This window comes from Schistocerca gregaria, chromosome 3 (assembly GCF_023897955.1).
Source record: "Schistocerca gregaria isolate iqSchGreg1 chromosome 3, iqSchGreg1.2, whole genome shotgun sequence".
Lineage (NCBI taxonomy): Eukaryota > Metazoa > Arthropoda > Insecta > Orthoptera > Acrididae > Schistocerca > Schistocerca gregaria.
This window is the reverse complement of record NC_064922.1, coordinates 894,322,641-894,343,276: the sequence shown is the minus strand read 5'-3', so window position 1 is coordinate 894,343,276 and position 20,636 is coordinate 894,322,641. Positions and strand designations below refer to the sequence as shown.

The window sequence follows — 20,636 nt, the reverse complement described above, 5'->3', positions numbered from 1 at the left end:
TTCTATTCAATACCTCATTAGTTTTGTTATCTACCCATCTAATCTTCAGCATTCTTCTATAGCACCACATTTCGAAAGCTTCTATTCTCTTCTTGTCTAGACTATTTATCGTTCATGTTTCACTTCCATACATGGCTACACTCCATACGAATACTTTCAGAAACGACTTCCTGACACTTAAATCTATACTCGATGTTAACAGATTCCTCTTCTTCGGAAACGCTTTCCTTGCCATTGTCAGTCTACATTTTATATCCTCTCTACTTCGACCATCATCAGTTATTTTGCTCCCCAAATAGCAAAACTCCTTTACAACTTTAAGTGTCTCATTCCCTAATCTAACTCCCGCAGCATCACCCGACTTAATTCGACTACATTCCATAATCCTCGTTTTGCCTTTGTTGGTGTTCGTCTTATACCCTCCTTTCAGAAGTGTTAAATAAATGTCGGACTGCCGGCTTGAGCTTTCCGTTGGAGTCATCCATCCCTGTGAGCCTCTCGCCTTGGGTCACTGGCGGCCCGCGGGTTATCGACCGCAGGGTCAGGGACGTATCAGCTGGACACACAGATAATGCTGAGTCCTGCATTCGCCGTGTTGTGTCACACGCGATCAGTACTTTGCGGGTTGTCGAGTGCGTGTTGCTTTGTGTACCAAAGAGTCTCTGTAAGTACTGTGATTTTTCACACGTTTATTTTCCGCGATTTTTATTTAAAACTCGGGTTTATATTTGGAGAAAAGAGCTAGCCACAGTGGAATGTATCCACCCGCGTTCAAATATGCACACAGTGTCCAGACGAAAGTATACAAGAACAAAGCGTAAATGAAAAATATGAAAGAGTTAAAAAAAAGGTGTCGAATATTTTGAGAGATGGTAGTAACCATCAAAACAAGAAAAGAGTCCAGTAAATGCGTACCTTAAGAGCTATGAGAACGTATTTATCTTTGATACTGTGAAACAATCTCTCTCTCCGTTAGCATTTTGCTTTCCAAAACTTGGGGGGAGCTGGTATGGACCAAAATAAGAAAAAATGTCCAGCAAACATACATTCCAAAATGCTTACCTTAAGAGCTATGAGCAGTTGTTCATCTTCGCTAGTGTGAAACACACCTCTTCTATTGCTTTCTTCTTCTTTCTATGGTTACTACCACGTCTCAGAATAGTCGACTTTTTTTTAACGTCCTGTGTTTCAGTCCGAAATCGATACATTTGACAGCAGGAGAACGAACTCAATATTGCTTTTTGTTTCCTTTTTTTTCGAATGGATGAAAGGAGCGGTTAGAAGCTACGTGCAAGAGTACTATCGTGCTGAATTAGGCAAACAAAGCTTAGTTGTTTGGAATATGTTACGGCATGATCTTACTTTTCCGTCAGTGGCGTGACGTTATATAGAGGGTCCCAGGAGGAGTGGTCAATATTCAGGGATATGATAGGAACAATGATTTGAAGCAAGAAACTTCATACCGACATATACCCCATTCCGAATGGTCTCCGAAATAGGACACATTTAATGTATATTATTATTCAGAATGAGATTTTCACTCTGCAGCGGAGTGTGCACTGATATGAAACTTCCTGGCAGATTAAAACTGAGTGCCCGACCGAGACTCGAACTCGGGACCTTTGCCTTTCGCGGTCAAGTGCTCACTCTCAAGATATTCGGAATCAGCATGAATCTGGAAGCTCTCTGCAGCTTAGATCTACCTTATTCTTGCTGTAATATCCGTGCTAAGAAATCACTGTATAATATGCTGATGGGAGCTTGAACACAATTACACTGAAGCCAGTATGGATTCAACTAAATGTGCTCTCATCGGTTATCACTCTAGACAAAGAGCAAATGAATACATAGGAGCTGATTAACAAAGCATAATGAATTATGTTTTGGAAATGAGAAGTAATTAAAGAGAAACAAGTATATGTGTGTGGCATTTTGTGGTAGTTTGTAGATACCATGACTGACTTTCTGGGTTACATATTGCAGGTGGATGGTATAATTAGAAATAGCAAGCCACATCCAGTAAGCAATAAGTGTATATACATATCAATAAATATCGAATGCTTGGAAAAATGTCACAAAATCAGTAAAATTCTGCTACAACATATTCCTGCTGGATACCTGCATTTATATTTACAATTTAGTGGAAATGCATCAGTTCACAGCATAACTGCGTGGGATTTTACCTATCGTTCTCCATGTATGGGTCTGTGATCGAAGTCGTTCTTGTGTTTTGGAAACAGTTTATTGCAGTTTGGATATATTTGGCAGATATTTTGATGGGGTTTGGGAGCATGTCTACCTCTCAAAGACTAAAGACCGAGAAAAACTTGTAACTTATACTCTGCCGCATTTACTTTTAATTATCCACCTGTAAACTACCTGGAGATTCGTAACAGCGACTCCAGAAAGTCTTTATATTGAAGTAGGAGAAACATATTTTCCTCAGTCTAGGACATTGTTCTCCACCATACCATCGAATACAGATATTACTGATTTAGAGCTGGTTCTCGCAAATGATGTTTTTCCCACAGGTATTAAGTAGAAGAACCAACGTATCGAACAGACTTAAACCATTCCTTATTAAGGAAATTACTCCTCTAAGTGCAGCTAATGTGTTATGTGTTCAGAACGAAGCTACACAACATTAGGGTGATGAAAGGAGAACGTGGGTATATGGTGAAGACAACTGTAACTAGAAAAAGGAGAGGCAACTGCAGATGTGCGAGCAGGGTTTATGTGTGACTTTAAACATCGTGTATGGGGGAAATCTTATGTAGAGGGGACTATTAACATTTAAAGTAAACAGTAACAGAAACTGGGCATATATTGGAGTACTGGTCGAAAAGAATACAATTGCATGTTCTGGGGTGAGAGTATATATATATATATGGAAGGCCGGTGCACTATAGAAACATGGTGTCAAGAGAAAACTGTCATACCCACCTATGCATTGGCAGAAGTATCTAACATCAGATCATGACTGCCTTCATATCAAGAGCTCCCCACACATGCGGTTATGCATTGCAAGCCATAGAAATGAATGCAGCCTGAAAGATGCAAAGTGTTGTAGTAATGTTCACTGTGTCCAAAGATTTTGGGGTCAGGACATTCAATGAGGCTAGCATTTCTGGTCGTCCTGAGTGACGTTTAAGTGCTAGATCCATTCAAGAAAAACACTGAAGTCGCCACTACAGGTCTGAAAGCACAAGCACATTTGGGATGAGATCTGATTTTCTCGTGTACACTCAGCTTTAAGATCACACACACACACACACACACACACACACACACACACACGCACACGCACACAGAACGTTCCGGTGTGCATCAGGGATGTTGCTCGTTATACTATTTCAATCAGTGCCACACATGTTAGTAATGGAGGGGTGGTTTAGCAATTGAGAACCGTGCTGCAATGTCACTGGCTGAGAGCATCACAGGATCGACACAATAAGACGTTTTGTTGATGCAGCAAGTCGTCGAGAGTAGTGGTTTGGAACTGGAATGATTGTGTAAAATGCATTGAAATTATGTAAAAACTGGTAAAACTGCAAAAATGGATGGAAAATTCGTAATAATGAGGCAGATACAACAAAAATGTTGGTACTTACATGTTCACAAGGTTGTATGAAAATCATTCCATTCCTCCACCCGCTACGGTCGCAGGTTCGAATCCTGCCTCGGGCATGGATGTATGTGATGTCCTTAGGTTAGTTAGGTTTAAGTAGTTCTACGTTCTAGGGGACTGATGACCTCAGATGTTGAGTCCCATAGTGCTCAGAGCCATTTGAACCATTCCTCCATCACTGTGAATGACAGCTGTTGCCGCATGCTATCTGTGCTCTATGGGTTTATGTCCTGTAGAATACACCTTGTTCCACATTCAGTTAATCATTGTATGCTATAAAAATGAAGGTCACACTATCCAAAGATTAGGGGGTCAGGATAACCAACACCTGGAACACCGAAGCAATAATCATGTATCTGGATGCTGTTTGAGGACTCAATGCTCTTGGTCTCTTCAGAAACAGAACACCAAGACGTCTGCTGTCCCATCACTGTGGAACATGAGATTACATGTAGAGGTCGTCATCTCTGGACAGTCATTTGGAAACGCTCCATAATGCTGCAAACTTTTCCAGTTTGATATGTTGTGATGACTTCCACATTTTTCTCGATAAGAAACACTGCCTCTGTCTTTATTTCCATCACTCTGCGTGTTGTGGGAGCAGCACACCCTACACCATGCAATGTCCACCCTTCTAAGAGAGCCAATCGATCGTAATGTGTTAATGTCTGCTTAGGACCTAACATAGATCTTAAAGCCATGATATGAAAAAAGAGAACATAAGGCGGTGCAGAAATCTGTAGTCGTACACTGACTGGATGTGTTACAGAAAAAAAGCATCAAACTGCTTGAAAAACTAAAACACAGTAACTCTATATTGTAATTGATGTTATGTGGGATATCTTCGTGTCCCAGTACAGGTGACAAAAGTTTACACAGGTTTGTGGAAGCGACTCCGATCATTGTCCACCTGTTCCAGTGGACCAGTACATGTATACTTAATGGGATCATGACATATGTTCGATGTCAACATGCACAAGTTGTTTATTTTCGATATATCAGAAGAGAGAGATGTGGTAAAATCTTATCGGGTTGCCTACCAGGTGCATCAGTGAAATTTTTATAGTCTGTAGCTTTGCTTCAGATATTACGAATTAACGAGGGGAGAGGGAGAGAGAGAGAGAGAGAGAGAGAGAGAGAGAGAGAGAATTGAAGCTTCCTGTTAAATGTAGAAATGATTCTGTTTTTTTCCGGGCATGTGAATAGATTGCGTGAAAGATATTCATGTGTCTGACTTGCATGTAATACAAAGTGCACAACTGTTTGTTTGCAAGATTTCATAGACACTAATTTTGTGCATGAGGAAAGCTTTCGACTATGCCAAACTGAAAGAAATCAGATGTTTCTGTTCCTGTGGAACAATGATTGTTTTTTTAATAGCTGGACGTTTATAATAGGTAATTTGACATTAGATACAACTGTTCCACTGAAAATTTCCGTGACAGAAAATAGCTCTGAGCACTATGGGACTTAACATCTGAGGTCATCAGTCCCCTAACTAACCTAAGGACATCACACACATCCATGCCCGAGGCAGTATTCGACCTGCGGCCGCAGCAGTCGCGCGGTTCCAGACTGAAGGACCTAGAACCGCTGGGCCACTTCGGCCGGCAAAATTTCCGTAACAAAACAGCTTATAACTTAGATGTTTTGGAAGACTGAATGTTTTCAGAAACTAAAGTTCTCACGTTTAATCAGATGGATGTTCCAAAATAACAAGGACATTCTGCAGTGATCGATATTTTTCACACTAAAACAGTGAAAGTTTTCGATTCACTTAGGATGTGTTATCGATTTTATACATGGTAGACATATACAAGAAATGTGTGACAGGTTAATAAATGTATCAGATGTCTCGCTATAGAGCTCCAACCTTGGCAGTTTGCTCATTCGTCATTGGCAACAGTGTCGTAGACCGAGTTTGTGGTTTTATTCAGTTGGATGTTACAAAATAACGAGGAGGGGTGGGGAGTGAGAATTGTAACTTGCTATCAGTGCAAAAATGACTGTACTTTTTCCGATATGTGAGTAGATATCGCGAAAGCCGCTGTTCTGTGTTGATATTTGTGCGTCTGGTATGTATATAACACTCACATGCATTACAATTTATTAACAAGGCTTTCACAGACACTAATTTCGAATGCTCAGAGGCCATGATAGTGTGAGGGCTATGGGAGGCTGCTCGAAACGGCCAGTAGCAGCGGTGGTTGGCGCTGGCATATTGAATAGCGATCGCCTGCAGTGACAACAACGGGTTGTGGTCACGGCGCCCGCAGCCTTTGACGAGTGCAGCCCCTGCAGTTGCCTCTCCCTACTGCGAGATGTAGTGAAGGGTGTATCATGCTGTTGGCTGTTCAGTTCTTCATCCTTGACAAATAGTTAGGCGTTTCGTTACTTGTACATCCTGGTTCTACAGGAAGACGAAACACTGTAATAACATCACACAACTATCGAAAAAAAAAATCCAGCGAAATAGTGGGTGTGTCTTACCTTGATGAGTGGATATGGACTAAGCAGCATAGAACCAGTCCTACCTCACCTCCTACATCCCCTCCTTCCTCCCTCTCCTCTTGCTGTACTTAGGGAAACGGGTTTTCCAGTCCTGTTCTAACCTATCCCTGATGGTACGCAAAGAGATCCATCCACTGCACTTGCTCATCTTTGCCTGGTTTCGGGTCGACAATGATATACTGTTTCCAGTCTGCAGCTGGACGCTCCCATAAGTGGTAGTTCTGCTTTGCCAGGCTTGTTCTAACCTCTCACGGTACACAAAGAGATGCATGTGCTAGCTGTGCTCTGCTTTGGTCGGTGTTGGGTTGACAGTGATACATCGTTTCAGATCTGCAGAAATCAAACGTTTTTCTAGGAAATGCCGACTCCTGGAACGATTGCGAAATACCTGTTCATCACGGATAAAGAGCTGAACACCCAACATCATGTTACGGCCTTTGTCTACAATTTTCGGTACGGAGAGGCATCTGCAAGGGCTGCGCTCGCCACAGGGGCGGGCGCCGTGACCACAAGCCGTTGTTGTCACTGGGGACGATCGCCGTTCAATATGCTGGCGCCGACCGCCTCCACTGCAACCTCCCAAAGCACAGACACTCTCCTAGATCCCGAACACTCAAAATTGGTCTGTGGAAGTTTACCGGAGAAAGTAAAATAAACACTAGCGACGATAGGTTACAACTGCATGCTAGCGAGTGTGAGTACTGCTCTCCACCTTTTGGGAGAAGAGCAGACGTATTGGAGCACAGTGAGATGACTAGTATAAGATTCCGTGTGTATCTGATTTATGCAGGGGGTCTTATCTCAATGCTTTTCCTACATGAGTCAATTTTACTTAGCTGGGGACCACTTTCGGCCAGTGCGTGCATAATCAACACTTTTGTGAGCACGCCGCTGTTGACCATTCAGTTGTGCTAAAAAATGGTTCAAATGGCTCTGAGCACTATGGTACTTAACTTCTAAGGTCATCAGTTCCCTAGAACATCGAACTACTTAAACCTAACTAACCGAAGGACATCACACACACCCATGCCCGAGGCAGGATTCGAACCTGCGACCATAGCGGTCGCGCGGTTCCAGACTGCAGCGCCTAGAACGACTCGGCCACACCGACCGGCTTCAGTTGTGCATCCATGATTGATAGTCAGGTATTTCGATATTGTTCCAGGAGGTGGAGGGCATTCTTTCGAGAAATACATGTAACGACTTACAGGAAGCAACTGATTCTTGAGTCTTTTGTCCACCTGTGACTGATATATCAGTGGCAGCAGATGGATCTCTTTATGTGACGTCAGTGACAGACTTGAACTGGCCTGAAAAATCGGTATCCCTAGCTATGGGGGAGGTAGGAGGGAAGGTAACACAGTTTCTAAACTGCTTAATCAGTATCTACACATCGAGGTGATTACATGTGCAGCTGCCGCCATTCTCTCTTTCAAGTTGGTTTTTTGTGGTGGTTACGAAAATGATTTTTCTAAATTTCCAGTGTTGTGCTACTATCCGTTGTTTATGAGTGGTGGTTTTTTCATGACAGTCTTGATGTGTAATCAGAGTAATGAAGCGTTTTCCGTCATTTGTGACAGCATGTACTGTCCTTCATGCACTTCAGTGATAGTTTGCTGCCCTATCCCTTCTTACCATGCGTCTGTGTGCAATTTCGTCAGAAGCTATACACCTGTAGATTGGTAGGAGGCAACCCTTCCTACACTTCAGTGATAATTTACTGTGCTACCCTTTCTTACTATGTAAATGTACAAATTCCTCAGCAGCTATTTCACTTGTAGATCGATAGGAGGCAACTCTTTCAACGCTTCAGTGCTAATTTTCTGTCCTATCCCTTCTTACCATGTATCTGTGAACATATCAGTCAGCAGCTATTTCATTTGTTGATTGGTAGGAAGCAATTCCTCCAATACTTCAGTAACGCTGTCTCGTCCCTTCAAAACATGTATCTGTGTACAACTTCCTCAGCAGCCATATCTATTTGCAGATCGGTAGGAGGCTGCTCTTCCTACACCTCAGTGATAGGCTGCTGTCCTATTCTCTTACCGCGTATTTGTGTACAAGTTCCGCAACAGTAATACACTTGTAGATAGGTAGGAGGCAATACTTCTGGCATCGGCTGTAGGATAGTTCTCCGCCAATTTCGAGTGGTATTTTGGACTGGGACACATAAAGGAGAATGGTAAACACATAGAGACACATGATCGGAAAGGGGAACAAACCGTTTTTCAAGCGTCCTCTGTCGAGCCTCATACAGCTCTGGTTCATTCAGTCTGGGGTAAAGTTGTCTCCTGCACCGTGGGTTGACAGGCCATTTCAAAAACCACAAACAGCTCCACCGCATGCAGTAGTCTCTATGAGCTGCAAAACGCAGTTCATGTCTTTGAGGAGTGTTTTAAAACACTCATTTTTTGGCTTCACTGACTAGCCCATTGAATTAAGATTTTATAGGTTTTATATCCTTTTCTGTATCAACGTTTAACAAAAAGAACTGCATGTCATAGTCTGGGACCACGCCCGGGTTCGATTCCCGGCGGGGTCAGGGATTTTCTCTGCCTCGTGATGACTGGGTGTTGTGTGCTGTCCTTAGGTTAGTTAGGTTTAAGTAGTTATAAGTTCTAGGGGACTGATGGCCATAGATGTTAAGTCCCATAGTGCTCAGAGCCATAGCCTCGGTGGACTTGACTTCTGGTTTTTCAGACGCCTACAAGGAGTTACAAAAAACAGATAATTGACAGGAAGTCCTACTACTGCTCGATAGTCATTGGTGATTCTGACGCAAAAGTACGAGGAAAGGCAAAGAAATGTGTTTCAGTGGAGAACTTCAGATATAACACCAGAAATGACAGAGCGCGTACGTTAATAGAAGTAGCCGAGAACAAGATGCTCGTCCTTAAAATATCCTTCCAAAATGAAAATAAGACACAATAAAAAAATGCTCAGAATACTACGGTCCTACGTTTCTGATGTAATTTAACCATCTTCCACTACGTCGTCCCCTATGTGTTTTCTTATCGATCTTAATCAACCAAAGAACTTTCTTGGCCAATCTTTAGTCTATTACCCTGGCTACATGTCTCACCCATCTCAATTTCATTGACATTATATTCATAATTCCGCCTTCCACTCCTTGCTGCCTTCTGTTCTACTTGTCCGTTTCCCTGTCTCTTCTACTAACTCGTCTCTCTGTCCCTCGTTGAGTCTCTGTCATATTTCGAATGGTTTTTGCTTGAGAATACTACGGATCTCCATCTTAAGTCAAAACTGGTAATAAACAATTATCGAAGATGTTCCCTTTAAGACAGGTAGGAAACGTACCCAGGAACAGATATAGTCAGGAAAAACCTATTCGCAAAGAAGTGAGATACGAAAGTGCTAAGAAATGACGGGACACGCTTGAAGGTCTCTAGGGCTGCAGCAACAGCAATAAGGAATGGCTCAAAATCGTTCAAATGGCTCTGAGGACTAAGAAACTTAACATCCAAGGTCATCAGCCCCCTAGACTTAGAACTACTTAAACCTAACTAACCTAAAGACATCACACACTTCCATGCCAGAGGCAGGATTCGAACCTGCGACCGTAGCAGCAGCGCGGTTCTGGACTGAAGCCCATAGAAACGCTCTGTCACAGGGGCCGGCAGGAATTGCTCAGTAAGCAGCATAGTTCAAGAGGAATGGGCCTCTCTAAAAAGGGCAATAACAAAAGTTGGAAAGAAAAACATAGGTACAAAAAGGTAGCTGCGAAGAAATCACGGGTAACAGAAGAAATAATTCAGTTCATTGATGAAAGAAGGAAGTACATAAATGTTAAGGGATGTTCAGGAATACAAAAATACAAGTCGCGAGAAATGAAATAAATAGTAAGTGCAGGTAGCCTAAGACGAAATGTCTGTATGAAAAATGTGAAGAAACCGATAAAGATACAACTGTCAGAAGGACTGACTCAGCATATAAAAATTAAAATTACCTTCGCTGAAATTAAAAGCAAGGGTGATAACATTAAGAGTGGAACGGAATTCCACTGTTAAATACAGAGGAGAGAGCGCACAGGTGGAAAAAGTACATTGACTATCTCCATGAGGGGGAAGATTTGTCAGGTATGATTGAAGAAAAAACAGGAGTCGATTTAGGTGAGACAGAGGATCCATTTTTGAAATAAGAATTTCAAAGAACTTTGCAGGGCTTTAGATCAAATAATGCAGAAGGGATAGATATCATTCCATCAGAATTTCTAAAATCATTAGGAGAACTAGCAACAAAACGACTATTCACGTTGGTGAGTAGAATGCATGAGTATGTCGACATACCATCTGACTTTCGGGGAAAAAAAAAAATCATCCACACAATTCCGAAGACTGCAAGAGCTGGTAAGTGCGATAATTATCGCACACTCAGCTTAACAGCTCATGCATCTAAGTTGCTGACAAAAATAATGTTCAGAAAAATGAGGATGAGCTAGAAGACGATCAGTTTCGCTTTAGGAAAGGTAAAGGCATCAGAGAGGCAATTCTTAAGTTGCGGTTGATAATGGTAGCAAGACTAAAGAAAAATCAAGACAGGTTCATAAGATTTGCCGACCTGGGAAAAGCGTTCGACATTGTAGAGGTGCAAGATGTTAGAAATTCTGAGAAAAATAGCGGTAGGCTATAGGGAAAGAGGGAATAGTAAGAGCGGACGACAACGAACGAAGTTCTCGGATTAAAAAGGGTGTAAGACAGGGATGTAGTCTCCCCCCCCCCCCCCCTCCGACTGTTCAATCTACACATCGAAGACGCGTTAATGGAAGTAAAAGAAAGGTTTAGAAGTGGAATTACAATTCAAGGGGAAATGATATCATGATTCAGTGCTGACATTGCTATCCTGAGTGAAAGTGAAGAATAATTACATGATCTGCTGAATGGAATGAACGGTCCTATGAGTACAGAATATGGACTGAGTGTAAATCGAAGAAAGACGAAAGTAATGAGAAGTATCAGAAATGAGGACAGCGAAAAAACTTAACATCAGGATTCATGGTTACGAAGTAGATGAAGTTAAGGAATTCTGCTACTTAGGTCGCAAAATACCCAATGATGCACAGAGCAAGGAGGACAACGGAGGCACACCAGCACTGGCAAAAAGGGCATTTCTGGCCAACAGAAGTCTACTAGTATCAAACATAGGCCTTAATTTGAGGAAGAAATTTCTAATAATGTACGTCTGGAGTACAGGATTGTACGGTTGTGAAACGTGGACTGCGGGAAAACCGGAACAGAAGAGAATCGTGTGGGGCAGCGGGTGGAATTTATATGATTGAATAATGGAATGATATGTCTTTCCCAACGATGCACCATATGTGGGGCGGCGGGTGGAAATATTTGTTAATGAATGTGGAAATGAAATGAAGAAAAGATGCATTTCCCGGCCGATTAGCCACATATGTGGGGCGGCGGGTGGAATTATTGTTATTATTAAAATGTTCCTATGATTTATTTAATGCTGTTGTTTGCCGTTCTCAACACTGGCTCTCGAACCACAATATTGGCAACCAGAAAGTGATTAACAAAACGTGAAGCCTGTAATTAGAATTCCTAGTGCCCACTTCATCTGAGAAATACCCTTACAGCTACAGCTTATAGCTCTGAGGAATTAGGAGATTGTCTGGGATTCGTAATCAAAAACGATTCACTCTAAAAGGTTCACTATATTATGAAAGTCACAGACCAAAAGGAATCCACACAGTCCAGCTACCAGTTCAGAGTCTAATGCGCTGATGCAGCTATAACTGTTCCAATTAAATGTTTAAGTGAATGCTCGCCATAATTTGATGATAATGTTCATCAAACGCCACGCTAAATAATGGTAGAATGTCTGTCCCGCGGCGGCACGTGAAAATACGACATACGCGAACTGAAGATAGATCATCAAAGTCATCCCAGAATTAACACTTCACTCGAAAACGATTTCATGGTTACGCGTATCACGAGTAACTTATTACGGCGTCCGAGGCTGTTTATAGCAATGATACCGACGCGACACGACTCCCGGCACCGATTGTGGGCTGATCAGCGTCTGGAGAGAACTGGGGCCATTCTTTCTCGCGCAGCTTTCTTATATACACTCCTGGAAATTGAAATAAGAACACCGTGAATTCATTGTCCCAGGAAGGGGAAACTTTATTGACACATTCCTGGGGTCAGATAAATCACATGATCACACTGACAGAACCACAGGCACATAGACACAGGCAACAGAGCATGCACAATGTCGGCACTAGTACATTGTATATCCACCTTTCGCAGCAATGCAGGCTGCTATTCTCCCATGGAGACGATCGTAGAGATGCTGGATGTAGTCCTGTGGAACTGCTTGCCATGCCATTTCCACCTGGCGCCTTAGTTGGACCAGCGTTCGTGCTGGACGTGCACACCGCGTGAGACGACGTTTCATCCAGTCCCAAACATGCTCAGTGGGGGACAGATCCGGAGATCTTGCTGGCCAGGGTAGTTGACTTACACATTCTAGAGCACGTTGGGTGGCACGGGATACATGCGGACGTGCATTGTCCTGTTGGAACAGCAAGTTCCCTTGCCGGTCTAGGAATCGTAGAACGATGGGTTCGATGACGGTTTGGATGTACCTTGCACTATTCAGTGTCCCCTCGACGATCACCAGAGGTGTACGGCCAGTGTAGGAGATCGCTCCCCACACCATGATGCCGGGTGTTGGCCCTGTGTGCCTCGGTCGTATGCAGTCCTGATTGTGGCGCTCACCTGCACGGCGCCAAACACGCATACGACCATCATTGGCACCAAGGCAGAAGCGACTCTCATCGCTGAAGGCGACACGTCTCCATTCGTCCCTCCATTCACGCCTGTCGCGACACCACTGGAGGCGGGCTGCACGATGTTGGGGCGTGAGCGGAAGACGGCCTGGGAAGTGGCGGTGCGGTCCCCTACGGCACTGCGTAGGATCCTATGGTCTTGGCGTGCATCCGTGCGTCGCTGCGGTCCGGTCCCAGGTCGACGGGCACGTGCACCTTCCTCCGACCACTGGCGACAACATCGATGTACTGTGGAGACCTCACGCCCCACGTGTTGAGCAATTCGGCGGTACGTCCACCCGGCCTCCCGCATGCCCACTATACGCCCTCGCTCAAAGTCCGTCAACTGCACATACGGTTCACGTCCACGCTGTCGCGGCATGCTACCAGTGTTAAAGACTGCGATGGAGCTCCGTATGCCACGGCAAACTGGCTGACACTGACGGCGGCGGTGCACAAATGCTGCGCAGCTAGCGCCATTCGACGGCCAACACCGCGGTTCCTGGTGTGTCCGCTGTGCCGTGCGTGTGATCATTGCTTGTACAGCCCTCTCGCACTGTCCGGAGCAAGTATGGTGGGTCTGACACACCGGTGTCAATGTGTTCTTTTTTCCATTTCCAGGAGTGTATAAAGCCGTGGTGCGAACGGCTAAGGGAACGCCTGATTAAATCCGCTCTCCCGACTAGCCGCTGGGCTAGTAATGCACCACTTTAAGTTATCGAATAAATCATTGCTTCCTTTGCTGATGGCCAATGAAGCTCTCAATTTAAATGTGCAATCAGCGCACAGGTAAGTAATCATAATAAAAGTATGACGTGGCTAAGTCCAATATTTTGGGCGAGAGAATTAATTTAATTACACTACACGCAGTGAACGAGCTCTGAACTTGCCCTTTGGAGATACGCTATCGCTATAGTTTTATAGTTATTCAGTTGAAACTTCTCACATCTTTATGAATATAGCGGATCTCCCTTCTACTTAAATTTAAATATCCCAGCTTTATTTATTCACCTACTTAACCTATCTTGCTTCCTTAATTTTTAAGACAAAAACCAGAAATCATGAATTTTCGGCAGGCGACAGCAGTTGGCGGTAACAGCATCAGCCGAGCGCGCAAGTGAGGTGTAAACCAGTTTGTGTTCCTCTAGCGTGCAGCGACCGGCGAGTCGTGGCTTTTGAGGAAACTATCACAGAAAAGTGAAGAAACTGCAAAAAGGAGGGAATTTAAGGTGATGGGACCTGGATAAATTGAAAGAACCAGAGGTTGTACAGAGTTTCAGGGAGAGCATAAGGGAAAAATTGACAAGAATGGGGGAAAGAAGTGCAGTAGAAGCAGAATGGGTAGCTCTGAGGGATGAAGTAGTGAAGGCAGCAGATGATAAAGTAGGTAGAAAGACGAGGGCTAGTAGAAATCCTTGGGTAACAGAAGAAATATTGAACTTAATTAAGAAAAGGAGAAAATAGAAAATGCAGCAAATGAAGAAGGCAAAAAGGAATACAAACGTCTCAAAAATGAGATCGACGGGAAGTGCAAAATGGCTAAGCAGGGATGACTAGAGGACAAATGTAAGGATGTAGAGGCTTATCGCACTACGGGTAAGATATATACTGTCTACAGGAAAATTAAAGAGACCTTTGGAGAAAAGAGAACTTGTATGAATATCAAGAGCTCAGATGGAAAACCAGTTCTAAGCAAGGAAGGGAAAGCAGAAAGGTGGAAGGAGTATATAGAGGGTGTATACAATGGCAATGTTCTTAAGGACAATATTATGGAAATGGAAGAGGATGCAGATGAAGGTAAAATGGGAGATACAATACTGCGTGAAGAGTTTGACAGAGCACTGAAAGACCTGAGTCGAAACAAGGCCCCCGGAGTAGACAACATTCCATTAGAACTACTGATGGCCTTGGGAGAGCCAGTCCTGACAAAACTCTACCATCTGGTGAGCAAGATATATGAGACAGGCGAAATACCCTCAGACTTCAAGAAGAATATAATAATTCCAATCCCAAAGAAAGCAGGTGTTGACAGATGCGAGAATTACCGAACTATCAGTTTAATAAGTCACAGCTGCAAAATACTAACGCGAATTCTTTACAGACGAATGGAAAAACTGGTAGAAGCCGACCTCGGTGAAGATCAGTTTGAATTCCGTAGAAACATTGGAACTCGTGAGGCAATACTGACCTTACGACTTATCTTAGAAGAACGTTTAAGGAAAGGCAAACCTACGTTTCTAGCATTTGTAGACTTAGAGAAAGCTTTTGACAATGGTGACTGGAATATTCTCTTTCAAATTCTAAAGGCGGCAGGGGTAAAATACAGGGAGCGAAAGGCTATTTACAATTTGTACAGAAACCAGATGGCAGTTATAAGAGTCGAAAGGCATAAAAAGGGAAGCAGTGGTTGGGAAGGTAGTGAGACAGGGTTATTCAATCTGTATATTGAGCAAGCAGTAAAGGAAACAAAAGAAAATTTCGGAGTAGGTATTAAAATCTATGGAGAAGAAACAAAAACTTTGAGGTTCGCCGATGACCTTGTAGTTCTATCAGAGACAGCAAAGGACTTGGAAGTGTAGTTGAACGGAATGGACAGTCTCTTGAAGGACGATATAAGATGAACATCAACAGAAGCAAAACGAGGATAGTGGAATGTAGTCGAATTAAGTCGGGCGATGTTGAGGGAATTAGATTAGGAAATGAGACACTTAAAGTAGTTCAGGAGTTTTGCTATTTGGGGAGCAAAATAACTGATGATGGTGGAAGTAGAGAGGATATAAAATGTAGACTGGCAATGGCAAGGAAAGCGTTTCAGAAGAAGAGAAATTTGTTAACATCGAGTATAGATTTAAGTGCCAGGAAGTCTTTTCTGAAAGTATTTGTATGGAGTGTAGCCATGTATGGAAGTGAAACATGGACGATAAATAGTTTGGACAAGAAGAGAATAGAAGCTTTCGAAATGTGGTGCTACAGAAGAATGCTGAAGATTAGATGGGTAGATCACATAACTAATGATGAAGTATTGAATAGAACTGGGGAGGAGTATGTGGCACAACTTGACAAAAAGAAGGGACCGGTTGGTAGGACATGTTCTGAGGCATCAAGATCACAAATTTAGCATTGAAGGGCAGCGTGGAGGGTAAAAATCGTAGAGGGAGACCAAGAGATGAATACACGAAGCAGATTCAGAAGGATGTGGGTTGCAATAAGTACTGGGAGATGAAGAAGCTTGCACAGGACAGAGTAGCTTGGAGACCTGCATCAAACCAGTCTCAGGACTGAAGACCACAACAACAACAACATCACAGTGGTACACGAAACGTCAGAAATTTAGAAATCTAGTCGTTCTTAGTGTAATAACAGGTCGATTGGAAAGGAGGATGTGGAGCGAAATAGCAATGATGCGTAACGTTATTCCGGCAACACTAATTTTCAAGCATGTCTCTTGTAGCTAGTGATGTTAGATGGAATTGTCTGAATTGTATAATAGTATTTTCGTTTATATAATACTTTAAAAAACAAGAAAAGTTGAACTGACTTTTACTTAAGGCTAGGTAACTGTAAGTTTTTCTTCTGGCTATATACTTGAATGGAAATTGGTTCAGGGTACTCTCGAGCATGCACCAATCTTTTTCAGAACGTAATCAAATGTAGATACACATATTTTCGTGAATTTATGGGATTTACGTATCTTATCCTAAAGTCATGTACAGTGTATTAAGCTCTTGAAACGGTTCTCTCCGTTTCAATAGAATACTTGGACATTTCCCTATACCGAAGAAATCGACTTTCAGAAACGTATTTCCTTCTAGTATCAAATCGGGTAACAAAACGTCCGTTTGTGCGTCTCTGCAGAACCCCATTACGCACCGCTGAACAAAGAACTGCTACTCAGGACACTAGTGCGTCAGCTCAATTTTTTGACGTCATCGGGAAGTCAGTTGCTCCGACGCCGTCGGGAAGTAAGTTACTCTTTAGGTTTTGATACGTGGGTTGCAGCTATCAAAATGTGTGACATAAATAGCCGTACCTTTTTATTTTACTGACTTAGAAGCTAACGTTTATTATACCCCCAAGGGACCATCGACATTATTATGTCACGCAGATAGCGTCTATCCCTTCCTGACTAAAACAGGTCTTAAAAGAGGGATGCACAACAGACAGATAACAAATGAAAAACTTTTTTTCGTGACATATACTCACAAATTTAGAGTTTTCTCATTTTTTTCCTTTGGTTTTTACTGTAAAACTTTGCTTCTTGGCAAATTTCATGAGTCTAGTCCAACGGGAAGTATCCTACAGGGTTTAATGAGTGAGTTTGCGAGTATCAAAATGTGTGACGTAATTGCCCGTGTCTTTTGACTGCATTAACTTAGGATTTCAATTTTTCAAAATGCCAGTGGACCTTAGGCTTTAGTACGTGACATAAATCTCAACTCGATACATATATCAGGTCCTAAGAAAAAGGAGTCTTAACAGACGCACCGACAGACAGACGTACAATAAGAAGTGATCCTATAAGATCCTGTATGTGTTCCGTTTTTATCGACTGAGGCACGGAACCATAATTAATTATGTAACAATTTTTTCGAGGTGTTAATTAAACTTTTTGACTACGTCTTGCGCAGTTCAAGAATCTAATGAAAGGTCAACGCCTACCAACTGATGCCGGACGCCACCTTAGTTCTATGCGAGTTGCTAGGGCTTTGTTGCAGCCTTAAATCAAACTAATAGTTTCAGAACCGAGAGTACGCATTCAAAGCCGGACACCGACCTCTCCTACAGCTTTCCACTTTGGCGCGCCCAAAACGAACCGGCTCAACCTGCTACCCAGTGTACGCCAGTCGTTCTTTATTACAGATCAGAGACAGATCCTTTGTCTGGAATGCTATATTTTACGTGAAACGGCATCGGAGGTCCGCACATTTCCTATCGTCTCGACTGAAGCGGCCTGTTCTTTTCAGGTAGGAAGAGCTTGTCGCACAAAAGAAATTCACTCTACAGTTCCGCAATTTCTGCCAGGGGCGTAGTTAGAGGGCTTCCCCGGCACCATTCGCCAGCTCACGGTAGCTACTTTTCAAGGCAATAGCGTCTCAGTTCAAGGCTTTACATGTTCGAAAAGTCGGGAACACGAAAATTACCATTTCCATCGGCGGCTGTTATTGAGAAAACTATAAATAATAATACAGTATTATTATCTTCTTTGGTAGCCAAATGTCAGTGTTATACTTTTCACGAAACTTGGGTACTACACCTGTTCACTGGAGTTGATTAAATTCACACGTACCAACTGGTACAAGAACGCACAGTTAGTTAAGGCTGTAAACAGAGAAATATGTAAACCAAATTAACCTTTCGTCGCATTGGCTTTTTAAAGAACTAAACAGAAGTGTAAAAATGGACCGGAGCACACTTTAAAACAAAATAGGCTTTTCAAAGCCAGGCTTCCAACGTGTGTGAAAATGAACATTTCCAACACTTTTGTCTGAAGATGGAGATCCATGATGTTTACCTACAAAACTATTCGAAATCAGATAGTAACTCAATGAGCGATAGACTGATGTGTTAGTATGGGAATCAGGAAAACAGACAATTAGGTCAGAGTGCAGAATGGAGTGGAATATAGAATTAAGACTGATAAAAATGAAATGGAGATGGTTGGAATATGTAACCAGTAAACAGATGAGAGGATGGAAGATGGGCAAGGAATTTCTTCGTTTGATTTCGATCGACAAGAAAAGACCTAGAAGATGACGTAATGGAAGATGTATTAATAGCATTAAAAACAGAGGATCTTCACGCCTTGTTCAGTTTTTATTCTTTCGCTTTTCTATACATTTTCTCTTGGAACGGTATATGAGCGACAAAAGTACCGTTTCCGACAAACTGTAGTAGTGCATGTTCTCTATCATTTCTGGTGTTCAAGTTCACCACTGAAAAATCTTTATTTGGTTTTCATACTGCTTGTCTGTCAGAAACCTCCAATACTATGAAGCAGCTTGAGGACTTCGTGCCAGATCTCAGTTCCTGCAACCCTTCTTAGAGATCTTCTGTTTCCCCATACTAATGTAAACCCATTGGTGCACAGACTTGTATGCTTACTACGTAATATATTTCGCTCGTTGTTTTTTTTTTGTTCAGCCTGAGACCTGAGATTCCGTCAGTTAATATTCTTGTAATTTTTTTGTTTCTGATAAAGTGTACAGTAGAGTTTCCTCCCTAGTGTTTAGTTCTGTAATAAAAACATTTGACCAAATTTTTGTTTAATTTAGTTTTCATTTCATCGGCGCATGTATAACAACCATTTTACATCACTGCTGTTAACTTCCTCTGACCTGTGTCTGCGTGAAACAATGTGAGATTGTGGGTCCGCCTTAATGGAAACACTTTCTGTTTATTTCTATTTTGTTTTATTATATCCCATTTATTCTTATTTAATTACTCTTCCTAATCCAGTAACCGAATTCTGGACCATAAAGTCATGCAATTTACTGTCAGTGAATAAAATTTAGTAGTGGGTTGCAATAGGTGACCCTACTGAGAAAACCGAGCGAGGTGGCGCAGTGGTTAGCACACTGGACTCGCATTCGGGAGGACGACGGTTCAATCCCACGTCCGGCCATACTGATTTAGGTTTTCCGTGATTTCTCTAAATCGCTTCAAGGAAATGCCAAGATGATTCCTTTGAAAGGACACGGCCGACTTCCTTCCCCATCCTTCCCTAATCCGATGAGACCGATGGCCTCGCTGTCTGGTCTCCTCCGCCACAACAACCAACCAACCTACTGAGAAATATAAGGATAGGTGGCGATGGGCTGGGGAGTGGAAGGAGGGTGTGATCCGACTAGAGTAATTCCAGTGACAAATACGGAAATCCAAGCTGCGCAGCTGGTGATACCCATGTGGTAACCATCAGAAAGAAGTACACGCGGCCTGGTCACTACCCCCTGCACTGCTAAAAGCTTGGAGAGTGTAGGTTTGTTACGCTCAGGACTTCGTGGATGTTACTGGAGCCACGAGATATCTTCTGGAACGTAAGTAGCAAACAAATGGTAACGATGATTCAAGGTTCTGAGACTTAGAAATACTGAGACCTGGACTGAGACAGCAGTGTGCACGGCTCTTCAGAAGTTCAGTACAGTTCAAGTATTCATCAGTTCTGTGACGTCATAAGCGAGTGACTGCGTGCGAGATCACTCTCCAAGTTTTTATATATTTTTAGGTTTCAGATACATATTTTAACGGTTTTTAAGATAATATTTACTATATAGGTGACGTATTAGTGGTTTCTTCATTCACCTCTGCCTTTCTTGTGCTGTGACCTGATATTTGTGAGTGTTTCGTATCGTGAAACGTAACCTCTTACCTGTGTTTACATTCCGCAATTATCAGTTGTAGCTGTAGCGGCGCATCGAAAGCTAAGTACTAATTAATTGCTTGTGTATAGTGGTTTATTTAGGAACTTCAGTAGTCTTCAACCGAAGTTTTTTTGTGTTTTCTGGCGAAATAATTTCAGAAGAACCTTTTGGGAACTGTTTTCAGCTTCGTTACTGTGTCATTAGACGTTTGATTCTCTTTCTGTATTAGTCTTTTGTTATATTCACGTTTGTTGTGTATTAATACTTTTAATAATAGTAGTTACTACACTTGTAGAGTAAGTTTGTGATTATTGTAGTCAGGTTTTTAACATATTCT

At 42.5% G+C, this 20,636-nt stretch overlaps 1 protein-coding gene across 1 annotated transcript in view; it reads left to right on the top strand.

The window, feature by feature from the left end:
- Positions 1–570: 570 nt before the first annotated feature.
- Positions 571–20,636, top strand: part of LOC126355140 (insulin-like growth factor-binding protein complex acid labile subunit) — a 110,837-nt gene continuing 90,771 nt past the window's right edge. Inside the window, exon 1 of the mRNA XM_050005327.1 lies at positions 571–664. The gene's annotated coding sequence lies outside the window, so the exon portion shown is untranslated. The remainder of the gene's footprint in view (positions 665–20,636) is intronic.